The 13,696-nt window shown below is 35.6% G+C and overlaps 1 protein-coding gene across 1 annotated transcript in view; it reads right to left on the bottom strand.

Moving 5' to 3' along the window:
• The window catches only part of LOC139983280 (uncharacterized), a 254,458-nt gene that overhangs the window by 221,578 nt on the left and 19,184 nt on the right, over window positions 1-13,696 (bottom strand). The gene's annotated exons all lie outside the window — the stretch shown is intronic.

The raw sequence follows: 13,696 nt of genomic DNA, 5'->3' as shown, positions 1-13,696 counted from the left end.
GCTCATGTTTCTGCGTTAGGCCTTTCAGTAAATTCATTGTTAATTGTTAAAGTTGGATACAAAATGCTGCGATATTGTTCAGTAGTTCCACTGGCCCCTTATTAAAAAACAAAACCTCCCGGACGGCAGATAATTTACCCACAGGACGCAACGTATCCCTTGCACCTGTGCTCTAAAACGGCGATAACTGCTAAACCACGCACTCATCCATGCATGTGTTTAGTTAACTTTTAACCACACCCTGGAGACAGTTATATGTTTATTCAAAACGTTACATGTTGTGTATCTGGATAGGTCTTGAATCATATTACGTTAACATTTATACAGAGTTAATCAATGCACGGTATTATACGGTACTGTTTAGATTTATCTATTTCCAATTCATCAACATTTTCATTTAAGATCGAATCGTATTTGCATGTAATTGTTCATAATGATCGTGTTTGTAACAAAAGTTGTATGAACATGAATTGTTGTGTTATAATTTCAGTCCGTAGGCAATGAGTACTACTTTATTTGTTTTAAGCAATTCGAATATTGTTATATTATTTAGTGACAATGAAAGGACAGGGAACAAAATACACATAGAATTAAGTAAAGGAAGAAGTAATCCACACATACGGCACGAAATAGAAACAGGACGAGGTCGACCTAGTAGTGTCACAGAACTTGAGGAGGGGGGGGGGTATCTTGTTTCATGTGTGAATGTTCCCTTAACAACCTCTAATTGATGCTAGTATCTGGATTGTTGTTGAGTGCTGCTCTACATTTTTCATTTTAGACTTAACTTAAAGACAAGTACACGGGTTCTTTTTTCTGTCCAATATGGCTTTTGACGAGACATATCAAGTTCCCGTCACACATACATATTAAGTTCCCGTTACACATACCTTGTCACGGCACATTTGATTCCCCACCTAGCCGTGTTACATGAATCGTCCATTACTCTCATCACCTGTTTCGAAGTGATGTATCCCGGCTTAGTTATGCACTTTCGTACACACGTATAGAGAACAATTCTGAAAGGGTCTATCAGAGAGCTTTGTAACTTTAACTCCGGTCCAGTAACGCAAAATGTTAAAGTTTGGCGGTATCGAACTGGAATTGAATTGAAAACACAGAAAAAAAAGGTTTAAATCAAGTAAACGATAACTTCACAGATGATATACTTTACTTTTATTCTAATTCATTGCTTGACGTACAATGAAACATCGTCGTCGGTAAATGAAAAGTATACATGTATCCCCATCATATGTTCATTTTCCACCAATCAGAGGAGCGGTATATTAATTTGGATCTTTAATCTCTACTTATGACAACTGGCCAAGAAAATGATATTCACGCATCTTTTCCTTTGTTAATCTAGACCGATGAAAGCAAGACTCGAATACAGGAAGCTCGAATCTTCAACGAAGCGTTTTCCAGCACCACCTATGTGTTGGAGATGGGACCGATTTCGAGAGTGGAAAAGTGCTAGCAATTATTGCTATGTTATTGAACGCAATTGTTAATATTCTTGCCAAACAGTCAACAGGAGTAATCCCGCCACTGCAATTAACCTGTTTGACGGGATTTTGCTTTTTTAGTTTCTCTTTATTAAATTATTTCTTCATGACTCGGAAAGAATCCTTCCGATTGGTCCACAGAACATTCGTTGTCATGCCAACCGTCGCTGGAGTTCTAATGTTTGTTTCTTTGTATTTTGAGAACCTGGCCATTTTAAAATGGTCACCAGGTAATGTTTGCGCTATGCTTTACAGCAGTGAAGTAATGACATTCAGCCTACTAACTTTCACCTATTTAAATTTTAGATTCAAACCGATGGTAATTTTAGTGATGTTTAAGTGCTATTTTAGGTGTCATCTTAACATTGCAACCTTCATTCATCCTTTCTCATTGGACGACTGAAGGAAATAGAACCGGTTTCTATATCGCCTTTGGTAGTGGAATTTTGGTCTCTACACATTAAGCTAAAAATGCTTAAATAATGGTAAAACCCATTATCTACTGGTACTCATACGATACTCAAGCGATACATTTTCTAATCGGTGGGGCTATTTCAATTTTAACCAAACAAACTGTTTTCATTTCCCCGTCTGCTGGGTTCAATCTTTTCATAGTGCTGTCTGCTAGTATAATAAGAGCAGCTGCATTGATGACGACGATGTACGCCCTAGATACCGAACCAACATTCTCATTATCTATCATTTTAACAACCGAAGTTCTGGTCACCTATTTATTGGAATAAATCACCATGAATATAAACTCTTCTTGGTTGTCTATATCCGGCCCTTGTCTCATCACATGCTCATGCGTATTGGCGATTCTCAGCTCTTACGAAAAAGTTGACATCAGTCCTTGCGATGAAAAGATGACTTGGATTTCTCTGATTGACTTTTGCTACGAATTAGAAATTGTCGAAACATATCAAAGCTTTGGTGCTTTTTAGCATCTGTTTGTTTCGAATAAGATAACATAAATAGTAAAAACAAAACCAACAAACATAAACAAGTAGTTCTGGTTTTATTGTAGTTGAAATTGAAATTCCTTCCACTTGAAACCAAAAACAAAACATATCTGTAGATTTATCCCCACAGTTCGTAGCATCGTGAGAAATTAAAATTCCTCTTCACCGAGAAGTGATTTCATATTCTAATTCAGGATAAATATATCCAACCCGATGAGACCAAACACACACACACAAACACACATGTTGGTTTTACATTCCAACCGAGGACCCCATTGTATTTTCCATTGTTCAAATCCACGTACCCTAACCTTAACAATACAACATACAATAGAAATTCTTCCGAGGACGTGGTTATTCTTTAGAAATCACAACCGAGGACCTGGAATTCTTTTGTTCAAGTCCTCGGTCAGAAAGAAAAACAAACGCTCTAACACACACACACATAGAAAAAAACCCAACAACAAACAGAAAGACTGATATGCAAACATACGAACAGGAAAGAAAGAAAGAAAGAAACGTTTGTTTTGTAACTGTATAAGTTGTAAGAGGCATACTAGCGTAGTCCTGCCATATATTACAACGGAGGTACATACGGGCCATTTATCTCCTATAAAGGAAATGAACTTCATAAACACAATAACTCTCTGCTTGAAAACGAACTAAAAAGAATTCCTAGCATAACAAAGAAACACGTGACTACTTAATCATATATTTTAGGTCCTTTGTTATTTATTATATACGTTAATGATATGTGCCATGTCTCCAACATCGCTCATACAGTCTAATTTGCCGATTACACCAACCTTTTCTTTCACTCGAAGAACGTATATTCACTCTGAGAGTACTGTTTTCTTGTGAACTAGATAAGTTCTGTGATTGATTTGCAGCAATCAAATTAAGTATTAATATTGATAAGACTAAGTATTTTGTTTTTAGAAGTAGAAGAGCAATTCGTTGGGATAATGATATTACGATGGACGGTAAAATAATTAAATGTGTAACTGATACTTAGTTTCTCGATGTTAATATTAATAGCTAACTTTCTTGGAAATAACCATATTTCGTTAGTATGTATGTTGTAGCTAAAAATACTGGTATATTATCTAAGCTGAAATTTCCCCTCCCACAGTATGTCCTTAGAATGCTTTACCAAACATTAGTTCTGCATCACCTATCCTACAGTACAACTATTTGGTGTGGTACATACAATGTTAACCTTGACCGCCTAAATATTCTCCAAACGAGGGCTATAAGTCATATTGCTAATGCCCCACGACTTAAACATACTAGTGGAATATTTAAGTCCCTAAATTTATTAAAACTTGGTGATAATATAACAGTCAAGGTTTCTAACCTTCCTTACAAAGCATGGAATGGATTACTGCCAGTCACTTTTAATGACTTTATATGTAGTAACATAGTGTTACATAACCATCACACACGACAAACCGACAACGCTCATTGCAATGTTTACCATAGTAACATAGGGAAATTCGGTCTTCTTAATAGAGGAATACAACTTTGGAATGATCTATCAACAAAGTTGAAGTCTATACCTTCAAAACCCACATTAACCAGACATTTGAAAAAGGAATTTATTAACTCTTACTAGTATTATATAATCTATTCACGTATCCATTAGGGCCTACTATCCATCCCAGCATCATTAGGTTATTATTACTGTATATTTAATCCTTACCATTATACTGTACTATTTATATTTGTAAATTTTGTTTTCTTCCAGGGAGTCTCATACTTTGTTAAGTCTTTTTAAGACTGTATAGGAGACTTCCTTTCCCATTGTACACAATTGGCGATTAAACAAATAAATGAATCAATGCCACAATACTGCAGTAGCCTATAGTCTATATTTGTTTCGTTCTAGGACAACCTCTAAACACTAGCGTTCGTTTTACGTACATTCGCGGCCTCGTGGGTGTGTTTTCCCCCAAACAATATAAAAGAAAATAGTAGTATGCGCGTGGATGGTACACGTATGCGTATTTCGATGTTTTGCGAAGAAAAAAAGTAACACAATTGGATGTTGGTTTTGATCAGGTTCACTGAGTAAAACGAATACCGTAACCGACAGAGAGACAGGTGGATATAGAGAGAAAGAGGTGGAGAGAGGGTATGTATTGAAACAGATCACTGCAACATTATAGTTACCCGCAGGAACACAGGAGAAATGGGGGAACGTTTATCAGCTAAGAAGTTAAGAGATAACTCCACTTTCTTTCTTTCCATATTAATATGCTCATATATGATTCATTTGGGACTATTCTCCGGCGAAGGATATGACCAGCCATTGAACTACTCGCAACTCAATGGATCTTCGAAGCCTATACTACACTGGATTAGAAAATTGGAAGGTACTGTGCCATATAAAGAAGCTAACTATCGTGCGTATGCACAGACCGGTAAGGGTTTAAAGTTTCCTCGTTAAGACTGATTCTCCGTTGAAGTAAAGAATCTTACGCACTTTCATCTTTAGGTAAAAGGCTGTACAACGGCAGTCCATGTATTTGTTAAATATGCAATTTCCTTTGTCAACAAATCTTTACCTGTAGTAATCCTCAGAACTTATTTCTTGTGATCGCCTAAGGAATACTAAGAGTTTTGCTGTATAATTTATTTGTGATCGCATTGTGATTGCACACGCGCCTATTGATTGCTAGGGCGTTAGATCATGTGACTTTCTCTTAACTTACTACGACGGTGTAATATCTCCAAATGTGTAACAATTTATATGTTACTGTCAGTAAATATGTCATCTGCCTTGCCTTAACCTTTTCTTCACCCTCCCCGCCCTCCGATCACCATCATAGTCTTTCTACGATTATATTTACCAATGTCTTCCTTATTTTTATTAGATTTTGAAAGGACGTTTGACCGTCTTGAGTGGAACTTTATTTATTGATTGCTTACACTTTTTTTTTAAATTTTAAGGATAGTTTCATTGGATGGATTCGAAAGTTTTATTCTAGCTCCTCAGCTTGTGTTATTAATAATGGTTTTTCTTCTCCATCCTTCAAAATTTCTAAGGGAGTTTGTCAAGGCTGCTCTCAGTCTATACATTTTTATTATTTGTGTTGTTTTTACCATTTGTGGTGTTAAAAATGTGATCGTGTTAAAATGAGGAAAGTCCATTGGGATCTCTTTCTTTGTTACAGTCTTAAGCCTACTCAAGTGCGCTGTCGGGGTAGGGTGGGTATATTTAACTACAAGAGTGTCAAACACTTGACTGCTCTTGGGAGAAAGGAGAGTATTCTTTAGCGAGCACAGGTCATAAATCCAACAGAAATGTTTGAGTAGAACAAGGCAGTCGTACTGACTAAGCTATCCACAACATTTGAACTTTGACCATATTTATCGTGTAGCACTCTTTAAAGTTTAAACGCCTGAGAGAGCTTCTTTCAAATAAATTTCAGAACGGCAACCATTGTATCGCTATTTCGTACAGCAAACAGATCAAACCCACACCGGTCTTACGTTATAACTAGAACTTCTCTGTAATTAACTTGTTGCTTAGTTACCTAAAAATCAAAACCAAAAAGGAAGCAAGTTAAGGACGTTTGTTTAATTACCTAAGTTTTGCAAAAAACTACATCATTATAGCGTGAGTATAACAGTTTATTATCTTTAGCGGTGCCCGAAACAATATCAACATATTGCCCGCATGTTTATAAAATATCCTGCTAGGTGAAGCACGGGGATATAACCGCATCCTCGCCCCCTACACATATGGTAATGTAGCCTTGAACTAGTTAATAAACTGATATTGTGTTATTATATGTATACCATTTGTATCGATAACCTACCATCCATATACTGTAGCCTACATACAGTTTGTTCAATTTTGAAGATAATTTGTGACTTGTCGTTCATAGCGCTCTCATCACCTAATAGACTCCAGTATCTTCTCATCTACAAATGTAAGTATTACCTCTTCAAGTTGAATATAAAGAAAGAAACGATATCGAGTAATGATTTTTTTTATCACGATACAGTAATCTGTTCTTTTCTTCTTCTTTTTTTCAGAAAAAAGAAGAAATACAACAAGTTGTGTCTGCATTTCATGAATTCAAACAATATTCAAATGGTTCTATTTTACGTGATCGTCATTTAGTTGCTGAAAGTCTTCCGGAGAGTCAAAGCCGAGTTCGTCCAATCCCTTTGAATAAAGTGAAAGTTGGTCAAATGGTTAACTTTTCGGTTGAAATTGGGAAAAACGTATCAAAGGTAAATGGCTATAGTGTTTTAGCTGTTGGAGAGAATCATATCTTTGTGGCAAATCAAACAGAATATTCTGATGACAGGACTATAGTGAACTTTACAGTTGTACCTACATTGCCAGGTGTGTATAATCTCTTCATAGAGGAGTTTGATCATGTTGTACAGTTACAGCTACCCGGCAGTCCATTTAATCTTGTCGTCGAGGCCGGAGATCCCGCTGATGCAATGGAAATTGGCAGAACGGCCGACAAGTTGCCTTCTTGTCACGCTGTGCCACTAACCCGACCGTCGTGGCTGGGTGGCAAATGGATAACTCGCAACTTGGCCAGCAAAAAACGAGGGGTTCTACGTAGCGGATGGGTCTTCCAGTTGGATTGGTGCACTTTTGACGTCTTTACAACAGATGACCTTGCAATGGCAGCGGAATCTCCCTCTCCAAAGAAAATTGTAATTTTGGGTTCCTCAGTCGAGCGTGGGATATTCTTCTCTCTGGTTGATGTACTACTCACTAAAGAAGAAAAATATAATTTAAGTGATTCTGATTTCGCTAAATGCTGGGGTTATGCGCAAGTTAAAGTTGGAAACTTACAACTCGTTTATCAGGACTTTCGGATTGAAAATGACCATTTTATGAATATCACTGATGATGGAAAATCTGATGTTATTTGCCACGACGAGAAGGTAGCAAAATTGGGAAGTTACGATTTTTTTGGTGACGGTCTTAGGTTTTTACGAGAGTACCTTTTCGCTGCAGATCCATTGCCAGATATTTTGGTAGTACCTATCAGAACAGTTGTGCAATTGGAATTACTATTAAAGGCCATCCCATCATCTTGGTCTGGTACTATGTATCCTCTCTATAACTTCAAATGCAAAGACAGAATGCTGTACACTAAAGATGGTCTTGAAAAAAGTTACCAACTGGCGGAGGAATTTTTATCCTTAGACGGTCGTGTCCAATTGATCGACGGGTTCGGATTAGGATCAGGAATGAGACACAACACCGAATCAAGTCCACTGATAATGAAATCAAATCACTGGCATAAATGGTGCAACGAATTTAACGGTGAGATGAGAGTCTGCGGAAATCCCACAGCAATGATAGCTCAGATATTATTTGGGAAGGTAATAGCGCCAGAGGGAAAAGAAGCTTGGTTAAAGACAGATGAATCGAAAATAACATTTCCTAGAAAAATAACAGTTTGTCAGGACTGTCCGGCGTCTTTACTCCCCTTTCACATTAAAGTTAATCCAGATTTAAAATGTTACATTTCATCTGAAGGTATACGCAAAACTTCGAAAGCCAAGTTTCTTGTTTGGGACGGTACATTGTGTCCTGCGGAATGCATGAGGACCGAACCCATTGATACGTTAGATACTCAGTCAGGTTCAGTCAATGTCAGAAAATGTAACATAAATCTTCTCTGAACCAAGGCGTCTGTAGTAAGATCGTGATGTATATACGAGTCTAGAATCTTGAGGTTGGACACTACTGAGAACTGTGACCACTCAACGAAAAATGGAATTGGTACTGGAAGAGTTAGGGTGTGGGAGGTGTTGTGGGGGGGGGGGGGTGTAGAGAAAAGGAGCGAGACGAATAAAACAATGCTTATACTGTGATATAAATAAGTATATAAATTGGTGGCGCTCTTTATGAAGTTATTAGAAATCATAATCCATAATCTAATAAAGAATCGAAGACATGAAGCAAAGCTTCAATATTTCACATGTATACCAGAGAACATTACTTTTGCACATTAAACTTGCGACATAAAATATACGGCAATTATTAAATTATTATCAGGAAATATACCATCACGTCTTCAATTATGCACAAATGTTATTTGGGTCCGAATAACACTAAAAGCAACATTTAATTATACTGTTCATTTAAGCTAACGATATTTATATTATAAATGTATCATATTAAGTTAACCGGTTTGAAAATATAGTAGACCATTTTTATGTTAATATCTTAACGAAATATTAATGATATTATAAATAGTAATGAAGTATCATGTCTAGCTTAAGTTGTTGTTTGCATATTCGTGGGTCTGTACGTGCGTCATGAGATTAACTAAACTCACCGACAATTATATCGGCAAGTTACAATTATATTCAAACGAAATGGAAGACAAAAACAATGTTGCGATCCATTTTCTATGACGATTCATAAAACATAGTTGGATTTCTGAAGAAGATAAACCGTTTCTCCTATATTCTCCACTCCCACACCCATGTAGTTACGACCTCCTTCCCTTCAAGAGTCCTGATAATTAGGAAACAAATCTTTTTAAATAAGGCATGTTGAAAATGATCGGTTATTTTAAATAACTGTTAAACAAAACTAAACTAATGGATAATGTAAGAGCAAATCTTGCATGATTTACATTTTTAACCTTTCTTTCTTCAGCTAGAGTTGGAACACATGTCTGGTTACATGAGATGTATCTGTCTGTTTGAACAGGAATATTATATCGTGCCGTTTCTGAGCACGCAACAATAAACGGAACGGGTTGTTTAGGAAAGTTTGGGGGGGGGGGGGGGGTGGAGATTGGGCGGGTTAAAAACAATGAAACATTGCGTACTTAAACTTTTCTATTCATTGTTTACCCACTGTAATCATTTATAACCAGTTTCCAATTGAAGGCTCGACGTCATAATGGAACCTGTCTTTAGACTTTTGGATTTGGATTTAAACCTTTGACCTTTAAGGAAAAGCTTTCATCATTTTCAAAATACCGTTTTAGTTTTTTTTTTCTTCAAACATATCCGTAGCCGGTGTATGCCTGATCCTAACTACAACGTTGATATGTGAGGTTGTAACAGATGAAGAGAGACCAATTGATGTAATGCGTTCTATGGGTAAATCTTTATAATGTATCCAAAATATGAACAATGAAAGAAATATGTAATGGCAAATGACTCATTCTATTCTTTCTCTGATTATAACTGATTGTATGTTGCCCTCATCAATACCCGTCGAACCATCTCTATCGACACTGAGATCTCCGGCAGTAAATGGTAAAAGTTATTATTGATGAATCGATTAATGACTTATCATGATTCATGTTGTTTACAGTTGAAACTATTTTGTTGTGGTATGTGATTACGTTTTTGTTTCAATCAAACTAAGGGAGCCGTTCACCGGTTTTCCATTCGAACTGAGGCCGTCCTATCACCGTGTGTCATTGCATGTTGCACTAAACATGAACAGATATTACTTTGTCAGAAAAGTTAGGAGATATAATTTATTTGTTGCTGCTGTATACTACAGGGTATAGTGCATTTTGCAACAGGTTACAATCCAACACTATTTAAAGAAAGAAATATTTCTGTATAATGATTCCATCATATATATATATATATATATATATATATATATATATATATACATATATATATATATACCAATACTAGAATATATCGATAAAGGCTTTCTGATTGCGTACTTCATTAGAAATAGCAATACAAATATATATATATATATATATATATATATCTATATCTATATATATCTATATATATCTATATATATATATATATATATATATATATATATATATATATATATATATATATATATATATATATATATATATATATATATATATATAAAAAGAAAACAGCGATTTAAGCATAAGAAGGCAGAAAGCGATTTGGTTTGCAGGTGTATTAAACTAAATTTCAGTGCTTTTTATGCTACGGTGGCTTAATTGTGACACTAGAAATGTCGCTATTCTATTCCGAAAACTCAAAATTGTAATCTTCAAATTTCAGTTAAATGCCTCATATTTCAAATAAGAAGTTATCCGTCGACATGTGAGCTTGTTACTATGTTTTTTAAAGTATTGTGCAATATCACATATGTTTAAGCCTGAAGTTCCACCCGGTGCTTTGTTTCAAGACAATGTAACTTTCTCCCTGCAATGTCAACTTCCTTCCCAACAATTCGACTTATAATTTATCGAAATTTTGACGATGTTATTTGAAAAGTCTTGCTCTCAAAATTTGAGCCTTTTTTTTTATTATGACTGTAAAATAATATCATGTAAATCATTGTTAATCATTGAAATTGTTAAATTGATGACCAAACCTATTTATAGACCCATCCTTTAAAAGTTGACTTTCTATGTCAAAACTGCTACATTCTGCCTCAAATTACATCAAGCTACCTTCGCTAATACAGAATTGCGACTAATGATCCAACTGTACTACCTTGTATTGTATCCTTTAGTTTAACTTACAATGAAGGGAAGAAGATTACTTCTGCACCCCCCCCCCCCCCCCCCCCATTGTGGATACATGAATATGCATCCCTATTACAACGTTAATATCACGGCGCTGACTTTTTGAGTAGGTGTATTTCATAATTTTAACTGGATGTTAAATATATCACAGTGAATAAGTTTCGTAAACTTCCATATAAAATATACCGTATATTTATAAAGAAGGGGGATGTGTCACGCGGTCATGTGATTTTTCGTTACAATTAACATTCTGTCACCTGAAACGTGAGTGGAAGCTTCCTGTTTTAATAATGTCTTCTAACCGAGCATGGTAGTTCACATATGTATTTACACTTTCACGTACTTTTATTTCAATGATACCTAGAGAGGTATTCAATCCTTTATCATATGGCACATGGTCGGAATGCGTGACCTACACGAGGTCAGTGTAAAATAAACGGTTACATTTACAATTAAAGCTTCGTGCACGAACAAACGACAGACCTCAACCAGATTAACTGCAGGTAACTTTTCGTAAGTAGGGTTACTGTGTGTTTCCGCAATTATATTGGGTAGTGTTAGAATTATGTAATTGTCGAGCTGCAATATTATGAATAATCACAGAATTGATCGATCATCGCACTCTAAAAAAGTTTGTGCACAACACTTGTGTAAGTTCTCAACTACACAGCACTGTGTAACAGGAAAACAACAAATATGTAGCTCGGGCGTCCAAAGAATAGAAAGCAAGAATCTTGTAACAAAAAAAATAGTATATTAACTAGCTATAAATATATATTTTTTATATCAAATTAAATATCTAAATACTAAATTTAATTAATTGACTGAATAATTGTGTACATTTTGCAGAAAATATTATTGTTATTTCTGGAGATAGCTACCAATGTAAGCACTCTGGTCAATAACCATTTTAAGCGGGACCGCCTACACCAACGCACAATATTCACGTACAATGTACGTAGGCTACGTACAGTATAATGATATAAGTAGTATATTTTCAAACAGAAACACGACGCTTATAAGATATTACTTCAACTGATCGCGAGAAAAAGCCTACATTTCGACACGAAAATGTAACGATCAAGTTTACAACGAAATAAAATGGATGACTCGTCAATAGCAAATTAGAAGAACGGGTCTGCAAAGTTATGCAAATCGTACCTAGACAAGTTAGGGCCTAGCTTAGGACTCGTACTAGCCTAAGCCTAAAAGTAACTAGTAAGGAGTATAGTGCAGTGAAGGTGTAAAAATGATAATAAACGTCTAAATACCCTGGCGACCTAGCACATCCGACACTTCACTCGTAAAATGAGAAGGCCTATAATACGTGTGAAGTTGATCACCGATAAGCCGTTCAAATTGTGTATGTGTTTAGCTTATAATATTTCTTTTCTCTGTCTAGCCTACGTAGATTATGTACACTAACCTACAAGTATAGTAATTTACAAGTAAAATATACAGAGAAAGGTGACTAAATTTAATGAACAGCAACATAGACTTACACTCCACAAGATAAAACATACATTGATTTGTATATAGTAGTGTTGTAACTTGAACTTAGCAGCACAAATTGATATGTCATATAAAGAAAAGTGGCTGAGATCAAAGTTTACCTTGGAACATTGTCATAATGTTAGTTTAACATTTGATTATTACCAATAATCCAAATGTGTTAGTATTGTTAGTGTAATTCACTCCTTATTTCCAGTTTCAACAAGATTTAAGTTCACTGCTTCCTACAAAGGAAAACACACTATATGACGTATTGGGGAAAAAAAAAGGAGCAATAAAGTTCTGGAGTGAGCAAATCTAGATGGGAGTACCTGAAATAAATATTTGAACTAGTCGTTAAATCTTTCAGAAGGCAATAACAATTTGAAGCATGTGTTATGAACAATTTGGCATTGCTTTGGTAAGCAAATGAGGCTTCTTTGAGAGTTCCTGCTTGGAGGATCTAACATATATATACATACACACCTTGTAGGCTTAATCACCTAAATCATGCAACATGCTAGTTCTTTCTTTTTTTACAAGGGATGCAACAGGACTCGCTTCTAGACCTATTATTTATTTTGATTTCTGACAGGAAATCAATCTTGGAGTAGGTGCACCCTTACATTTTACAGTTTCTAACTATCCGCTATTTTGAAAGAGAGTCTCTTATGTAACCTAATTGAATGGTTATAGCAACAGACTCTTTGGTTGCATAAATATATTCTGAGGTCATCTCTGAGTTGAATTACATATTGTAGCATAGAAAAGTAACCCTAAGGCTTTCAAGGTATGACATTTTCTTTGACAACGTGTTTTACTAACCCATTAGGAAACGTGTAGAAATAACTCAAATAGAGGTAAAACGAAATGACACCTGAGTTGTGTCGAGCTTGTCACATTAGAGTGCAACCTTTACAGAAGTGTTATGTAACCTGTTTTGACACGTTCTTGAGATACTTCTACACATAAGCGCAGTAAGCTTTACACAACTCAAGTGTAATTTGTTTTTTTTGCACATGGTTGTGTTATTTTTACACAACGTTTGCTATGTGCAAATAATATACGGGAAAACAGTTTGGTGAAAAAGAAAGGTTCACAAGTAGGCTGTTTATACTATGGTTTTAACAAGACTAGATGTCAGCTTACATGAACAACATTCAAGGCAAGTTAATCAGCTTGCACAAACTGTAATCAACCGGCGCAATCTCTGCTTCATAGTACTTCAAGAAACACAGATTCAAAGTTA

This window comes from Apostichopus japonicus, chromosome 16 (assembly GCF_037975245.1).
Source record: "Apostichopus japonicus isolate 1M-3 chromosome 16, ASM3797524v1, whole genome shotgun sequence".
In the NCBI taxonomy this organism is placed as follows: domain Eukaryota; kingdom Metazoa; phylum Echinodermata; class Holothuroidea; order Aspidochirotida; family Stichopodidae; genus Apostichopus; species Apostichopus japonicus.
The sequence above is the reverse complement of the archived record's forward strand: the minus strand, read 5'-3'. Positions and strand labels throughout refer to the sequence as shown.